The sequence below is a fragment of the Glycine max genome, chromosome 1 (genome assembly GCF_000004515.6).
Source record: "Glycine max cultivar Williams 82 chromosome 1, Glycine_max_v4.0, whole genome shotgun sequence".
Lineage (NCBI taxonomy): Eukaryota > Viridiplantae > Streptophyta > Magnoliopsida > Fabales > Fabaceae > Glycine > Glycine max.
This window is the reverse complement of record NC_016088.4, coordinates 35,864,753-35,883,742: the sequence shown is the minus strand read 5'-3', so window position 1 is coordinate 35,883,742 and position 18,990 is coordinate 35,864,753.

Genomic DNA, 18,990 nt, shown 5'->3' with positions numbered 1-18,990 from the left:
TAATAATAAAAAAGACATCTTTTAGTAAAATAAAGCGGAAAATCAATCGGACGTTTTCTCTTTGGGATTTCTCATTCTTAATCGAATTGATTAATAACTAAAGTGAAACTAAAGGCTAAAATCAATTCGCCTAGTCAAGCTCGTCCATAAAAATAGGCTTTTGAAGTTTGTCATTTCATTTTCTCACTAAGTAAAATGGATCATTTTTAAGGTCCAACGCCTTAAAATGATCACCACTTAAGTAAAAAAGAATCACTTGACAAAAAGAAAGAACTACGTAGGTCTGAGTTCCTCATTGAGGATACGTAGGAGCAAAAGCCCCGCTTTTGTCGACCACCCCAAGAGATCGTTAATGGTCCAATGCCTTAACGTTTCTCTCCTTTCAAAAACAAGAGATCGTTAATGGTCCAACGCCTTAACGTTTCTCCCCTTTCAAAATCAAAAGACCGTTTAATGGTTCAACACCTTAAATGACCTTTTGTTCAATAAAAACATATTTTGCAAAAAAAGACAAAAACAACTTAACCAAACACTTTGTTCCAAAAGAACTACGTAGGTCTGATTTTCTCATCCCAAATTGAGGAATACGTAGGAGCAAAGGGAAACACCCTTGTCAACCACAAAAAGAGAAAATATAAAAAGGGTATAAAGGATATAAGGACATAAAAGGGAACGTAAAAATCAAAGTCATGTTTGCACATTCGATTAAAGGCTGCCGTCCCTTGGGACGGACGTGTGGGGTGCTAATACCTTCCCCGTGCGTAAATACAACTCCCGAACCTTTCACTTAAAAGTTCGTAGATCGCGTCTTTTCCGGTTTTTCCGACGTTTTCCTCAAATAAACGTTGGTGGCGACTCCGCGCGTATTCCTTTCGTGGAACACGCATCCCGCGAGTCACGCGTCGCCCTCCCGCCGAAGGGTAGGTTGCGACACTCTTAAAAGCATAAAATGAGATATTTTATGTTATTTGTCCAGACTTTACCTCAAAGTCTTATGATGCTTTATGCTCTGATTATGATGTAAATTCTTTGTATCTGATAAGACTGACTAAGATTTATTTCACATAAAGATGATAGATTTTAGGATCTCAAATTTTAATTTTAGTCTAATAGCGTGGGTTTGTGTGTTTTCCCTAATTCAATTTTTTTATTTTATTCTTCAAAAGCCATGCTTATTAGGTGTTGGGTATATTAAAATTTAAGAGTGAATAGGAAATTTAGTCCCTGAGATTGTACCCATTTTACATATTAGTCCTTAATTTAATATTAAATTCAAAATAGTCTTTATCTTTACAAAAGTGTTGCAAAATAGTCCTTCCGTTAAATTTTAAAGTAACGTCGTTAGTGAGGTCAATTTTAGTGCCACGTGAACTATCCAACGTGGCACTAAAGGATGACGTGGCATGACACGTGGATGTGCCTCCTAAAAGATGTCACGTCATTTGATGATAACAGAACGAGTAAATAGGCAATTTAGTCCCTGACTTTGTACCCCTGTTGCATATTAGTCCCTAACTTAATAAAAATTCAAAATAGTCTCTATCTTTTGCATAAGTGTTGCAAAATAGTCCCTAACTTAAAAGATGTCGGAAATCGTGCTTAAAGTGTCCATGTATTGCAAAGGTTGTGCCTAACACAATTTCAGGCGGCACAGATTCCTCCTTGAATTCCTTGTCATCTTTTGATTCCTCTGGTTTTTTCTCTTCTTCTTTCTTTTCTTCTTCATTTGCTTTTTTCTCATCCACTTTGTTTTCCTCTGGTTTTTTCTCTTCCTATTCAAAACACACACAAAAAATCAAAACTCGGAATGATATATTGATGGTAATTGAAGAAAAAAAAGAGAGGAAAAGAGAATGATTATGCAGACCTCGCCCATTGGTGTTGACGGCTACAGAGATAAGGTTGTTGCTGTGAATTTTTGGTTCTTTTTATTTGTGCAAGTGTGTGTGGGTTCTTTTTCGTATATATGCCTCAATTGGTTCAGAACCATCAAATTTGAAGAAGTCACTCATTTTATCATCATCAAATGATGTGGCACTAAAATTGACCTTAGTAACAACATTACTTTAAAATTTAACGAAAGGACTATTTTGCAATACTTATGCAAAAGATAAGGACTATTTTGAATTTTTCATTAAGTTAGGGACTAATATGCAACAGGGGTACAAAGTCAGGGACTAAATTGTCTATACCAATGTAATTACAGGGCATTTCACTATTTAAAATGCACCGAAAGTACTCTTTTTTTAAATAGACAAAAACTTCTTCCTCGCAAATCATTGCATATTTGAGACATTTTGACTCATTACCTACCACCACAGTGCAGGGATGGATCGAGGATTATATATATCAAAAGGGAGACCAAATTTTATTTACATGATTATTTAAATATTTAACTTCCAATAAATAATTATTTAATAAATAATAAATTAAAAAATATTTTATTATTTAAAAAAGACTTATTTTCTTATATATTTTTTATTAATGTTTTATTTTAAATTATTTTATATTTTTCTCATCTATATACACAAAGGATCATAAGGAAAAAGGTATCCCATTTGAATACATCCAGTCCTTGCTCATTTGATTATGGGTTAAAAAAACAATTACTATTGGAGATTTTTCATCTACTGGTAATAGTTAAAATAGTACATGTAAATGAGAGATAATTTTTACTTTATAAACTAGTTTTTAAATTCAAGTGAAATCCAAATTTAAAGAACCATACCCTCTATATATATAAGAAGGCTCTACTCTGAAGTTATTGTTAGAATTAATGTCTTGTATAAGAAATATATGACTTATGTAGGGACTAATAAATAAATAATTAATAATTAAAGATTAAATTGTAATTGGGTTAAATAGGAGAAATTTCTAGAGGTAACTGCTTGATGGGAATAGTGGTTATAAAAGGGGGTTAATAACCACTAATGTGAAACAAGATCTCCTTCCTGACACAAAAGTGTTCTCTCTAATCCCTAGTCATCACAAATGTAGAGAGACAGAAAGAATAGTCAAGGGAATGAAATCTTGTTTCTCTCACTATGGAGAAAGATACGCATCATAGGTTTTAAGATCCTATTGGTTTCCTATGATTGATAATTTAAGAAACCCTTAAAATTTTTACATGTGGTATCAGAGCAAGGTTATGAAATTATATGATTCTCCATTAATGATATTTTTTCTCCAAATTTTATGAACCCTAATTATGAAATTTAAGGATTTTATTTTTCGATGCATGTATTGTTTTATTGGTAATATTTTATTATTGTTGAATTCTAATTTTGAGAAAGAAAGCGAAGAGTGGCTTCTTTGTTGGACTTCGAATTCTGCTTTTTATTGGGATCAAAGATGACAATCTACTTTCTATCTATACAATTTTTAGGCTGTTGAAAACCCACGTCTACCCATTTTTGCTTGACTGGCATGTGTTAAATTTTTGAGTTTTTCGGTCCTCTCAGCTTCTTCTTTGTTTTTTGGCATTATTTTCTTTCTCCTGCTTGCACCTTGCCTCGGCTCTGTTCCTCTGCACCTTCATTATCTGGTTTCACACTTTTTGTTCAAATTTCATTTTGAAATCCATAGGCCAGGCTACGACAACGCTAGCTTGCAGGCCTAGGATGTCACATTGTCGAGCCTCAACTGCATCTACCCACATTGAGCTTCTTCATCTTCTTCGTTCCTTCATTTCACGACTTATTTCAAATTTCAATTTCAAAAATCGTAGCTTTCTTCTCACTAGCTTCCAGACCTATGAGGTGACCTGAGCCAGCTATGTTGATTCTACACTTCATACCAAAAATCCCAACCAGGTATCAATTGTGCCTAGCTTCCCATTATTTTTCTTTCAACCTCATTTCTCGATTCCAATTGGATGTTCAAAAACCTAAACGGGATCCTGCATTTTCATTCTCCGATGTATAAAAGTTGTTCAACTGTGTTTATTCAACAAGCTCACGTAAATTGGTAAGGGTCATGCTCTGTTTTGTAGATAGATTAATGTCGTTTTATGTATTGTAAAGAGCCTTATTTTTGAGTTTATGTGATTTTTCTATATTACCACGATTTGATTTGTAGTAACCTTAGCTCTATTCTGCATTTTCATTTTATGCTGCAAGAAGTTTCTCCAATTGTCACCTTAACAATCTCACCCACTTCGTAAGTGTGTTTCTATCTATATATGGACTCATTTAGACTAATGAATTTTTAATGAGATTTTAACAATCATGTTTTGGATATTTTAAAATTTTTTGTAGTTGGTGTTGAAAGTTTAATGGCCACTGGTATGGATTTAATGTAGTTTGTTTCATTTGCAGTGCTTATGTTAATAATATGTGTGATTTGTAGTGGTTCTCTTTGCAATAACTATAGTTTGTGTATTTGTGTGGCATTATTTCGTAGATTAAACTCCATAACCAAAATAGATGACCAAAAGGAAACCTAGAAGATTGTTGTTCGAGTTATAAACATGTGGACAATACCAAGATCGCCTAAGTCTATTGTTGAGCTAATTTTAGTTGACAAGAAGGTCAGGTTAACTGATTTTAAGTGCCTATGTTGTATGCATTGGTTGTTGATAGTTGTTTATACCAATTTAAAAATAACACAGTATAAATGATGTGCAAAATGAATCTTCTTTCAAAAATAGCCTAGACGAGCCAAATGAGACTATTAAAGGGAAGGTTCTGACATTTTCAAAAAATGTAGCTCACTTAGAAGATAAGGAAGGATGATCCATAATTTAGCCAAACCGGTTGATGTGGTGAGCTTGCTTCTTTAGCTTTTGAGTCTCTACTCTACTTATGCCTATATACGTGGACATTATAATTTATAGTGCAAACAAATCTTTTGTTTTTTTATGCGTAACATAAGAAAGGAGGAATTTTTAAATTTCTGATAACACTACTATTTTACAGCCTGCCTATCTAATATCAATGCATGATTTTGAAAGGAAAAAGCAAAAGGAGGAGAGATCCAAGAGTTAATTCAAAATATTGAAACTTATGAAGAATGCATGAATGAAATATGGCTGAAAAATTTGTGTGTTCAAATATCTAAAAATGTGACAAAACTATGTGTGTTCAAATATCTTCCTTGTGAGATATGACTTCTAGAAGAATGTGTCTTCAATCACTCAAACTTGGACTTGGACATGCTCTGAATAATGTTGTTCTTAGTATATACATCTTTCTTGCATACTAAGATATATTATACATGGTGGTAGCAAGCTCATGTTTTTTTAAAAAAAATATATATATATTATCTTGGATGCCTTCATGAACAAGAATTCACCAAGCTTGTGCTTCATGAGTATAAAACTGCTACAAATATGACTGAGCAGTTTGCTGCTTTGGCTGCCATAACCCAGAATCCTGGTAAAATCCGTGATGATGTTCTTCCTAACTTTTGTGGCAAGCTCTTGCATCATTTCTTGGTAAATTTCCATATTTGTGACTTTGTTTTTGGAATTATTCTTTTGATGTTAGGCATGTCTTCATATCGATTCTTTGTCAATGTATCCCATGTTATAAACTTTATGTCATATGTTGATGGTGAGGCTGGATTTAATTGATGATGTCATTTCATAACAATTTCCAACATTATCGGTAACAATAATGATGTATGATTTTTGGACTATATTATATATTTTTTATTTCTCAATTATTTTGTTTTCATTTCTTTGAAGCTTAGGTATGGAAGAATTTTTAGAAGTTTGGATTAAATTTTTTGGCAGCCCCACGATAGAAAACTGCAGAGCAAGATATGAAGGCAGAGCAATTAGAGAAACTAGAAAAACTGGAAGATTGGTGTAAGCAAGTTCTTATTATTACTTTCTTGATAAGGGTATGCATTTTGCCAGTATTTTTAAGTATATATCTTTTTTTATACTGGAGAAAAAATTAAAATTGTAAATTACTAATTTCTTTATATTCGTAAGTGTGGTTCAAAGACCATGTCAGCATTAAGAGCAAACACGAGCTTTAGCTTCATTTGAAAAGTTATATTATAAGGTAACCAAATTAGAGGAATGACTGACATTTCAAAGTGGCAATGAACTCGAAATATTGGATGGATACATGCAACCAGTTATCTAGCCTTCACAGCTAACATGGTAATTTTCTTGATTTATTTTTACATGGATGTTTATCATTATTTGTTTTTGTGGATTTATGGGATAACATCATTATCCCAAGTGATGTTATTACTGTAATTTTTCATATTGAAATGGGAGATTTATTTATTGGAGGTCTCTCAATAGGCGACTTCATTGTTCTTCAATGCTAGAAGATAATTTTAGTTGTCTTTTGGGGAGTTATTTGGAAATAATTGAGTGATTAAGTGGTTGAAATTAAAGGATTTACAATATGGTATAAGGAGCAAACTATTTTTGTTGCCGAGGATGGGAAAATGAAATTGTACCCTGTGATACTATTACCTAAAGACAAATTAGTTGATACAAATGGAGCAGGTACAAACCTATTGCCTTTAGTATTTAAATGTTAAGTTATGTGTGTAGTTAAGTTTATGGGAAATTGGTGTGCTCATAAAATGCTTTGAATAGTAAATCATAGTCATGCAACCAATACATAGATATTGCATCTTGATGGTAGTGGCAAGCTAGATTTTGATTTTTTCTATTCTAAATGTTTGTGGAAACTTTAAAAATTGATAATGTTATGTACTTATATTCTTTTTGTTTTTGCAGGAGATGCTTTTGTGGGAGGATTTCTTTCACAATTGGTTAAGCAAAAGCCCATTGAAGAATGCATGAGAGCTGAGTGTTAAGCAACCAATGTTATCATCCAAAGGTCGGGCTGCACATACCCAAAAAAGCCTAATTTTCATTAAATGAGTCCTCTTTTCTGTTACTACTATGAATTATTATTATTATTATTATTATTATTATTATTATTATCATTGAGAAGGATTTTAATAGACACATTCAAACTATATGTATGTCTTTAGCTAACAAAATGATTGAACATGTTCTATAACGATTAAATATCAAGTTTACTCATATATAATATCACGGGTAAAGTGTAATTTTTTTGCCATTTTTTTCTTTGGTGAGGGATTTGTTGTTGCTAGGTACAATGACTTAAGCTACTTCTTTAGCTTTTGATAGGAATCCATGTAGAACTATAGCTCAAGTAAAGAATATTATAATTTGATTCAAATACAGAAAATTATTTGCTTTTCCTGTCAAAGATATTTTTTCTATAAATATATATTGTCTACTACAGTTTACCATAACAATTTATTTATATTTAAAATTAGTTTTAAATGGCCTAAGATTATAATTTTATGACATTCAATTTAATTATATTCAAAATTAGTTTTAGATTTAAAATTAGACAAAAATTATGTATTTTATTGTTTATAAAATTTTAAAACATGAGTGACCATAGATATCATCCAAATTAAGTTTTACACACTTACAACTAAATATATGAAACTATATTATACATTTAATTTTGTAGTTTATTCATGCATATGCACGGGTACTATACTAGAATAGTGTTGTTCTTTAGTGTTGGTCGTGTCTATTGAGCTAAAGTTTAACACCAAGTATCACTGATGTTTTGATTGGTGTTTTCACTATTAAGTTATGCAACTCTTACCATACTTTAGTGCACTTTTGATTATATATTCTAATGTTATACAAAATAAAGTATAACAATAACTAAACTTAAATTACATATTTGCGTTCAAATTATTATTATTCTTACATCTATTAAAACTTTAATACACCCTAACTAAGGTCTACTTTACTTTGTATTATTAATTTATCTCATTTTTCAGACATTTAAAAAATAAATTTTTAATCAAAGCACAATTTCAATACCAAAATAAATAAGAAATATAGCGGGGCGAAGCTAAGCAACCTGTGCATAGGCACGGGTAACAAACTAGTTAGGTATTATAATAATAATAAAAATGGCAATTACGTTTCACCTTTGGAGAAAGATTTCAAATTGTGTTTCTTTTTCGTTTGTGATATCTTGGAACGGAATGAAAATGCATGATGAATTTATTTGACCTCTAATGAAATTAATAAAATGGCTATAAATAGTTAATAGCAATAAGTATGTGCAGGCCATATATTTGGCTAGAATTAAATGTATGATGAATTTATTAGTCACCAAAGTGACCAAATTTATAAGGTTATTTAATTCCATGTTAATGATTATTTCAATTACTCATAGAATAATGGATGCTAAATTATATGATTATTGGTTTATGAGTAATTGAAATTCATTGTTATAAGGCATTTATGGACCGCCCAAAGGTTGATTAGTTGTTCTTATAATTAATGAATATAATTGTAGGTGATTTGTGTGTATCATTAGTTTTATTTATATACCCAAAGGAAATAGATACTACTAATTGGTGCATATTTAATTGCCAAATAATATTAAGAATTTTATTAGCATCATCATGTTTGTATGTTGTGTGTTGGTGTATCACCCAAAGGAGAATATCAATATACATTTATTGTTATATGAATGAATTATATGTATGATTTGTGTTTTATATCCCAAAATACTTATGTGAAGTTTTATTATGCAGTACCTGTTCCCAACTCATTGAACTCTCATGTATCATCTATATCAATTTTTAATGGGCTTAACTTCTCTGACTTGAATGAGCAAGTCCAGCGTTTTGGATCTTGATCTTGCTATATTGGAAGAGAAGCCTGCTACTATTATTGATGCTAGTAGCAATGAAGAGAAAGCTCATTACAAAGCTTGGGAAAGATCTAACAGACTCAGCCTAATATTCATGAGAATGGCTGTTGCAAACAATATTAAGACAACTCTCCCTAAGACCGATAATGCTAAAGAGTTTATAGGATTAGTGGGAGAGCACTCTCAAACAGCTGATAAATCTCTTGTTGGGACATTAATGAGTACACTGACCACCATGAAGTTTGATGGTTCACATACTATGCATGAACATGCCATTGAGATGACAAACATTGTAGCAAGGATTAAGACCTTGGGAATGAGAATTTCTTTGTTCAGTTTATTCCAAACGCATTACCATCGGAGTATGACCCGTTCCAAATGAGCTATAATACCATGAAAGATAAATGGAATGTGCATGAACTGCACAATATGTTAGTTCAGGAAGAAATGATGCTTAAGAATCAAGGAATTCACTCAGTCTATTATGTAAGCCACCAAGGAAATCAAGAAGTTGGAAAAAGCTTTGTGAAGAACCATGATAAAGGCAAAAAGCCATTAAAGATCAATGACGGTCCTGTGCAAATTAAGAAGAAGGCATCAAAGAGCAATAATTATCATTTTTGTGGAAAATCTAGACACTTCCAAAAGGATTGCCCAAAGCATAAGTCTTGGTTCGAAAAGAAAGGTGAGCTTAATGCTCTTGTATGTTTTGAATCAAACTTAACTAAAGTTCCCCATAATACATGGTGGATTGATTCTGGATGTTTGACTCATGTTTCTAACACTATCAGGGATTCCTTACAATCCAAACCATAAGCTCAAATGAGAAGTTCGTCTTCATGGGGAATAGAGTGAAAGCTCTAGTGGAAGCAGTCGGGACTTATCGTTTAAAACTTGACATTGGACATCATTTAGATTTACGGGAACCTCTTTATGTACCTAGATTGTCTAGGAATTTAGTTTCATTATCTAAACTTGATGTTACTAGATACTCTTTTAATTTTGCTAATGGATGTTTCATTTTATTTAAGCATAATTATCTCATTGGTACTGGTGTTCTTTGTGATGGTTTATATAAATTGAAATTAGATGATTTGTATGTTGAAACTGTTTTAACTCAGCATCATAATGTTGGCACTAAATGTAGTTTAGTGAACGAACAATCTACTTTCTTGTGTCATAAACATTTAGGTCACATTTCTAGAGAAAGGATGGAAAGATTAATAAAGAATGAAATTCTTCCTAATCTAAATTTTACGGATCTAAATAATTGTGTGGATTGTATCAAGGGAAAACAAACAAAACATACAAAGAAAGGAGTTATAAGAAGCACTCAGCTTCTTGAAATTATGCATACTGATATTTATGGACCTTTTGATGTTAATTATTTTGGAAAGGAAAGATACTTTATCACCTTTATTGATGACTATTCACATTATGGTTATGTATACTTACTACATGAGAAATCTCAGGCAGTGGATGCCTTAGAAATTTACTTGAATGAAGTAGAAAGACAATTAGATAGAAACGTGAAAATTATTAGATTTGATAGAGGTAGTGAGTATTACAAAAGATACGATGAAACTGGGAAACACCCAGGTCCATTTGCTAAGCTTCTTTAGAAACGTGGCATTTGTGCGCAATACACAATGCCTGGTACATGCACCACAACAAAATGGTGTATTAGAAAGGTGTAATAGAACTTTAATGGATATGGTTAGGAGTATGTTAATCAATTCAAATTTACCCATATCTTTGTGGATGTATGTCTTGAAAAATGTCATGTATTTGTCGAATAGGATTCCTAGTAAGGCAGTTCCAAAGACACCTTTTGAACTGTGGACAAATAGGACACCTAGTATAAGGCACTTGCATGTTTGGGGTTACCAGGAAGAAATAAGGATTTGTAATCTACAAGAAAGAAAATTGGGTGCAAGAACAATTAGTGGATATTTCATTGGTTATCCAAAAAATTCAAAGGGGTATATGTTTTATTGTTCTAATCATAGTATGAGAATTGTTGAAACTGGAAATGCAAGGTTTGTTGAAAATGTTGAAATCAGTGGGAGTACAGTTCCACGAGAAGTGGAAATTAAAGAAGTTAGAGTGCAAGTCCTTTTTGCTTATGCCTCTAGCAGTAAAGTGATTGCTCCTTTAGTTGTTGTTACAAACAATAATGAAGAAGCACAATACAATAATGAGCCCATGATACATAATGAACCTATTGTGGAAGAACGACAAGAAGTAGCATTAAAGAGGTCTCAAAGAGAAAGAAGACCATCTATTTCGAATGACTATGTTGTATACCTACATGAAACAAAAACAGACTTAAGCATTAATGATAATGATCCAATTTCATTTTCACAAGCTATAAGCTATGATAATTCTGAGAAGTGGTTAAATGCCATGAAAGAAGAGATAAATTTCATGGAACATAATGGTGTTTGGGACCTTGTAGAATTACCAAAGGATTGTAAAAGAGTTGGTTGTAAGCCGGTCTTCAAGACTAAACATGACTTTCATGACAACCTTAAATGTTACAAGGCTAGATTTGTTGTTAAGGGATTTACTCAGAAAGATGACATTGATTACAAAGAGACATTTTCATCGGTCTCACGAAAGGATTCTTTCAGGTGGATGTGAAAACTACATCAAATGGATGTGAAAACTGTCTTTCTTAATGGAGATTTAGAGGAGAATGTTTATATGGACCAACCAATGGGGTTCTCAATTGAAGGAAAGGAACACATGATGTGCAAATTAAAGAAATCAATATACAGTCTTAAGCAAGCTTCCCGCCAATGGTATTTGAAGTTGAATGATACCATTGTTTCCTTTGGATTTAAGGAAAATACTGTTGATCGGTGTATATATCTGAAGGTCAGTAGGAGTAAGGTTATTTTCTAATCCTGTATGTTGATGATATATTGCTTGCAACTAAGATCTTGGTCTTGTTCATAAGACTAAGAAGTTTCTTTCTAGTAACTTTGAAATGAAGGATATGGGTGAGATAAGCTATGTGATAGGGATAGAAATATTCTGAAATAGATCACAAGGATTGTTAGGCTTGTCTCATAAAGCATATATCAATAAAGTACTAGAGAGATTTAGGATGGAAAAATGCTCAGCATTACCCGTTCCAATTCAGAAAGGAGACAAATTTAGTCTCGCACAATGTCCTAGAAATGACATGGAATGAAAACAAATGGAAACAATTTCATATGCATCGGTTATTGGGAGTATTATGTATGCTTAGATCTGTACTCGACCAGACATAAGCTTTGCAATTGGAATGTTAGGAAGATATCAAAGTAATCCAGGAATGAAACATTGGAAAGCTGCAAAGAAAGTTCTGAGATACTTACAGGGAACAAAAGATCACATGCTTACATATAGGAGGTCTAATCACCTTGAGGTAATCGGGTATTCAGACTCATACTTTGCTGAATGTGTGGATACAAGAAAATCCACTCTTGGCTTTGAATTTTTCTTAGCTGGAGGAGCAATATCGTGGAAGAGTGCAAAACAATCAGTTGTTGCTGCATCTACCATTCAAGCTGAATTTGTAGCATGTTTTGAGGCTACAATTCAGGCTAATTGGCTACGGAACTTTATTTTAGGATTTGGAATTGTCGATAGTATTGTCAGACCGCTAAAAATGTATTGTGATAACTCCATAATAGTATTTTTCTCTAAGAACGACAAGTACTCTAAGGGTGCTAACATATGGAATTAAAGTACTTTGTCGTGAAAGAAGAAGTTAAGAAACAAAGAGTATCAATAAAATATATTAACACAAACCTTATGATAGTTGACCCTTTGACAAAGGGATTACCGCCCAAGACATTCATAGAACATGTTAAAAATATAGACATTATTGTTATTGATGATCATTAAGTGTAATTTATCTTATGTATTTTTACTAACACTTTGAACTCATTTATGATATGTTTTTTTATTACATGTTCTCTATGTTTGCATGCATGTTTGTGTTAGAGTAATATTAACAGATTTGTCTTGAATAAAGACATTATGTTGGACCAATTATGTACTCCTAACTAATGGTCATATTAAGGAGAAGACTAATTTGTAGTACATGAAAGGGACTATGTCGATTAAGTGATGTACAATTGCCATGACTCAAATTGGTTCGTATTCTTAATCATGAAATTATGATATACCCAATGTATAAAACGGTTTAGTCATTTTTTAATGCGCACTATGTTAGTTTAATCTATTTGTTTATTTAGTCCATAATGTTTAGTAGTGTCACATGAGCCAAGTGGGAGAATGTTAGAATTAATGTCTCATGTGAGAGACATGTGACTTATGTAGGGACTAATAAATAAATAATTAATAATTAAGGACTAAATTGTAATTGGGTTAAAATAGGAGAAGTTTCTAAAGGTAACTGCTACTTGATAGGAGTAGTGGTTATAAAAGGGGATTAATACTCTAATCCCTAGCCATCACAAACGTGGAGAGGCAGAAAGAATAGTCAAGCGAGTGAAATCTTGTTTCTCTCTTCTTTCAAGAAATCAAAGTACATCGGAGAGAAGCCTCACTATGGAGAAATGTATGTATCATTGGTTTATTTATTATTTGTGAGAATCATAGATTTCAAGATCCTGTTGGTTTCCTATAATTGATAATCTATAAAACCCTTAAAAATTTTATAGTTATCAATGCAATATCCACAAAATCAAATATTCACCATATATATAATTGAACAAGCAAGGCTAGTGTATTCTACTTGTGCAGCCTTAAGGTAGCATCATAGGAAGATGGAGAAGAACAAAATTGATGCAAATCCTGAGGAAGTTAACAATGAGATGAAATGGGTTCGTGATTCTTCATTGGATCACAAAAGAAGAGTTCCTCTCCGAGCTTCAACTGGCTTGGAAAGCTTCTATCTTCATTATCGGTAAAGAACACGTGCATCTTGCTCGTACCTACTTAATATTAACGGATCATAATAATAGTCAAAGTTTTTTGTATGCTAACTCTTTTTGGTTCTCAAACTTAGTATTGACTATGAAAGAAAAAGAAAAAAAGTTAACCAGTGTCATAAGATGATTTTGTGTAGCTGAATTTAGAAACCCCATGCATGAGCTGGGGTTTAGCCTTCTGTTCCTTAATAAAATTATTTTGCTTATTAAAAAAAATAAAGTCGATCGTTTGAATAATTAGTTAATAAGTTAAGATAATTTTTTCAAAGAATTATAATGCTTAATATTATTATTATATTTTTATCGTATTTTTAAAAAACATATTATTTATTAATTCTTTAAGCATAGTTTCGTTATAGTTTGTTTTTTTTAAGAAAAAGTTTGTTAGTATATCATCAATGTTGCAGTAAAAAAAAAAGTATATTATCAAAATTTATTTATATTATAAAAGCATGAAACGTAAAACTAAAGAAATCCCGGAGCGGGGCTTCAGAGATGAAGTTATATAAATTGTTAGAAATTAAATAGAAACAATAACCGAAAGAAAACAAATAACGATGATGGAAACATTTTAATAATTGTAAATAACTTAGCAAAGGGTTCGAATCATACATAAATTAAAATTAATATTCGATATATATGTAAAATTATTTTTTAGCATTCATATATAATTATATTATTCAAATTAAGAGTTTAAGTAGAATATGCACAAACAGAATAAATGTTTATATACAGTATTATTTAATAATAAATTATCATTATTAACTTTTATAATAATTACTTTAAAACAACTATTTGATTGAGTAAAAAAACATTACACTAATAATGTATCAAAATTGCAAAGTGCTTTATTATTATCCAAAAAAATACACTAATCCCCTTTAATAGGCTGCAAAGAAAAAAAGTATCAAAATTGCTAACTTGTACATGTTTTCATCTTGAATGAGATAAACAAATTTTGTACCGCTGAATCAAAAGAAATATATTACAAGAAAGACATGAACCAAGTTTTTCTCGTGATTTTTGTCAAATTACTAGCTTTATTTTTCTGCTTTTAATTTACAAATAACCAATAAAGTAAATACATGTGTACCCGTGGAGATTTCGTACCATAATTTATCCTACTAAATACCAAAACTTTAATAAATTTTCAGTATATATTAACACTAAATATTGGTATGGAACTTTTTTTCTTTGTGTAGTGATAATAAGATTTATTTACATTAAATAAGATTTAAATCTAAGACTATGTACAAATTAATTACTTAAACTAGATTTAACTCTAGTAGGTATAATATTTGTTTTGGACTTTAGTATTTAAAATATTTTTAAAAAAAATTAGATTGGCATCTTACCCTTTTATTTTCCTATTCAACTTGGAGAGTTCGATCATATTTAAAGAATAAAATATTGACATTTTCTTTTGTGTTAGTCGTTATTGTAAATGCAAATTTGATATCAAAAGCATACAGTTAAGTAGAATTTGATATCATTATTTTATTATATTTCTCTATCCATCTCTTAAACTGTTCAGTTTTTAACCTATTTAACCCTTATACAATAAAAAGTTTATTCATTTTTACGCATATGAAAGAGTAAAATTAAAAAAAGAATATTTACCTGCTTGGTTTATTATATATTCCTAGTTTATCCATATTGTGTTTGCCAAAATAGAATCATTAAACAAGAATAATACTTACCTGCTTGCTTTATTAATTGGCCAATTCATTAAGAATCTATTCGAAGTATTAAATTAGAGATTAATGTTTGAGGATACTTGTTCCCTTTCAACCCTTTTTCATCTTTGTGATCCTCCTAATTATATCTTTCATACATAAAAAAAAAAAAAAAAGCAAGCATATATTGAAACCACTTAATTTTCTACATTAAAGTTAATTTATTCCATTTACTAGAATCCAAGCTAATCACTCATTTAGCTGGTCCTCAATCAACCATGCATATATTCATAAACTTTGAGACCATTTTTTTCCAAAAGTAAAAAGTAATTTGTTTACATTAAACATATGATTTTTTATCCTCTTTTGCAGCTATTGAGTTTAGTGAGAGGTTGAGCTTCTCCGGAATAGCAAGTAGCTTGGTCCTCTACCTCACAAAGGTTATTCATCAAGATCTTAAGACAGCAGTTAAGAATGCTAACTACGTTGCTGGTTTCACCACTTTGACTGCACTCCTCGGAGGATTCTTGGCTGATGCTTAGTTAGGTCGTTCCATCACTGTGCTAGCGTCATGCATTATTTATCTCGTGGTAATCAATCTCAATCACCATCCATTTTCTTTATAGAAAGAATTTCATATTATTTCATTCATAATAAGTGCGTAGATACAATTTGGAATAAATTCAATACTATGTGGACTGACATAAAGTTGAGACACTCTAACAAGAGAATGAGCGATTTGTTTACATTGCCTATGAATGAAATCAACAATTGAGGTTTTCATACAACGAAGTTTGACTTTACAATTGTGGAAGATAGACCCGAATCCAGAATTCATGATTACATGAGAAACAATGCCAAATCACCATCCAATTAAGCACTTAATGATATTACTATTTTATTTTTATTTTTGGCCTTTTTTAATTTTGTTACATTTTTTATCGACAAATATTAGTTGGTTAAAATATTAGTTTTTATTAGTAAAGGAGATCAAACCTCCAACCTTTTCCTTCTTCCATTCTCCCTTAGTTTTGTTACATTAATTTGGCATTTTATCATATACCTTATTAGTTCTGAAAACTTGTTTTGTGTGGGAAAAAAAAACAGGGTTTGGCTATGCTTTGCACATGTCATCATGGTTCTTACCAGGGTTAAAGCCATGTGATCATAACAATATATGCACTGAAACTAGGAAGATTCATGAAGTGGTATTTTTCCTAGGCATCTATTTAATATCCACGGAACTGGGGGGCATAAACCTTCCTTACAGAGCTTTGTTGCTGATCAATTTGATGATAATCATGCTGAAGAAAGAAAGCAGAAAATTTCCTTTTTCAACTGGTGGAGCTGTGGTTTGTGCAGTGGACTCATTCTAGGGTCGACCGTGACTGTTTATGTACAAGATCATGTGAATTGGGGAGTTTCTGATATCATCCTCAAATTGGTCATGGCTATCTCATTGCTCATATTCTTGATAGGAAGGTCCACTTATCGTTATTTGACACCAATTGGGAGTCCCTTGACTCCTATGTTGCAGGTTCTTGTTGCTGCTATTTCCAAACGAGCTTCTATATCCTTCCAATCCAACTCAATTGTATGAAGTTTCCAAGTCTGAGGGTAATACTGAAAGATTTTTGGCTCACACCCAGACACTCAAGTAAGTAGTAAAACAAATGGTTACATTGAGAAAGGTCAATTTAAAGATGAGAATATTCTCGGTTCTTTTAATATGTGGCACATGTTAAGAAGGTAAAAAATAGCTTTATATATAAAGAAAACATCTTTTTTTTTATTGCAAAAATACAAAAGTCATTTAGTATTTACTTTTTTAAAAGTAATTAAAAAAATTTAATCATGGGTACATAGGTCCAAATTAAGAAGTACATAAATTAATCGTGTGTACCTAGTTCTAACTAATAATTTAAAGATAATATTATGATCAGTCTAATAGTAAGAATTATTAATGTGTTTAGAACCGTGTCTCTCACTCAAAAAATCCACATCCAAAGAGTCTTTAATGCGTTGGAACTAGTTGAAAATAAATATGTATGTTCAAGATTCAATCATCATGTTATCAATTTTAATAAATAATTAGTCTTTATTTTATTATCATATTTATTATTTTATTAAATTATTAATTTCACAGGTTCTTGATTAAAATCATAGGTTTGTTATCATGATAAAAATATTATAATGAGAAATAAATCTTTTATAATTTAAATTTAAATTATTTTTGATCGTATGATTATTGTGAATAGGACATTCATAATTCGAATATATCAATATAAGACTATATAATGCATTTGAATGAGGCTTGGTGTGAAAATGATATGATTCTTAATTATTAAATTATGGTGTGATATCAAATATTCATTAATATAGTTTGGTTTTTGATAAGTTGGAGCTTATAATGTTTTATTGAATAGATGCTAGAACAAATAATTTGAGGAGGAGAGGTGAGACCAATGTGAAGACCGAAAGTTTATAATGTGATTGATGTTTTGTTATGAGTGAAAAATTGGTCCATTTATATGAATATTCAAGGTTTCTATATTAAGAAAATTTAGATGATCAGTTGTCATGTGTCATTTAAGTGTTGTTGGGAAGTGACTGTAATATTGTAGTAGAAGATTCAAATTTTAAAAATCATTGTTGCACTGCTCAAATCTTAAACTTGTAATCTTCACCTTCTCTATTCCATTTGAGCTATTTTTCCTTATCTATATGGTCACTCTGGTTTCTAAACCAATGCCCTGTTTATTTCCCATACAGGAACCCATATTGACAAGAAGTGCCCCTTCACAGGCAATGTTTCCATCCGGGGTCGTATCTTAGCCGGTACTTGCCACAGTGCTAAGATGACAAGGACCATCATTGTTATGAGGAATTATCTTCATTTTATTAAGAAATACCAGAGGTATTCCCCTTCCATACCTTTGGTGAGCAGTTTTCTTTGTATTATGCGGCCAAACATAACTAATGCTTCTTTGCTCGTTCTATTTAGATATGAAAAACGGCATTCAAATATTCATGCACATATATCACCTTGTTTCCGTGTTAAGGAAGGAGATCATGTTATTATTGGCCAATGCAGGTTAGATATTTATAGGAGAGACCTTTTTTGGGATTACTAATGTGAGAATTTATTTGTATAGATTTAACCATCTGAATGCCTTTATCTATACAAATATGTGTAGGCCAATCTCAAAGACAGTGTGAGTTTCAATGTGTTAAAAGTGATTCCAGCTGGTTCCTCTAGTGGTGCAAAGAAGGTATTTACTGGAATGTGAGATTTTAAGTGTGTCAGTTCTCATTGAAGGGTAGATGTTACTTTACGAGTTAATAGAAGCCTCTGTTCAAATGCTTCAAGGTTGAGTTAATGATCAAATAAATTTTTTATATCTTTCAAGGCATTTTGAGTGGTTATATGTTACAGATTTTAACATAAATTATGGTTCTTAAATAGTAGTTGCATTTATTTTTGTTATTCAGGCTATGCTTACTCGTATCTTGTTGTCTCCATTTTTTTATTCTCTTTATTTTTACTTTATTTTTATTCTCTAGATTACATATTTTACCTAGGTGTTAAATATGTGAATTAGTAGATTAAAAATTCTGTATGGACTCTTTAAAGTTTTAATTGGTATGTAGTATGTTAAAATCGTTGTTGTCAAA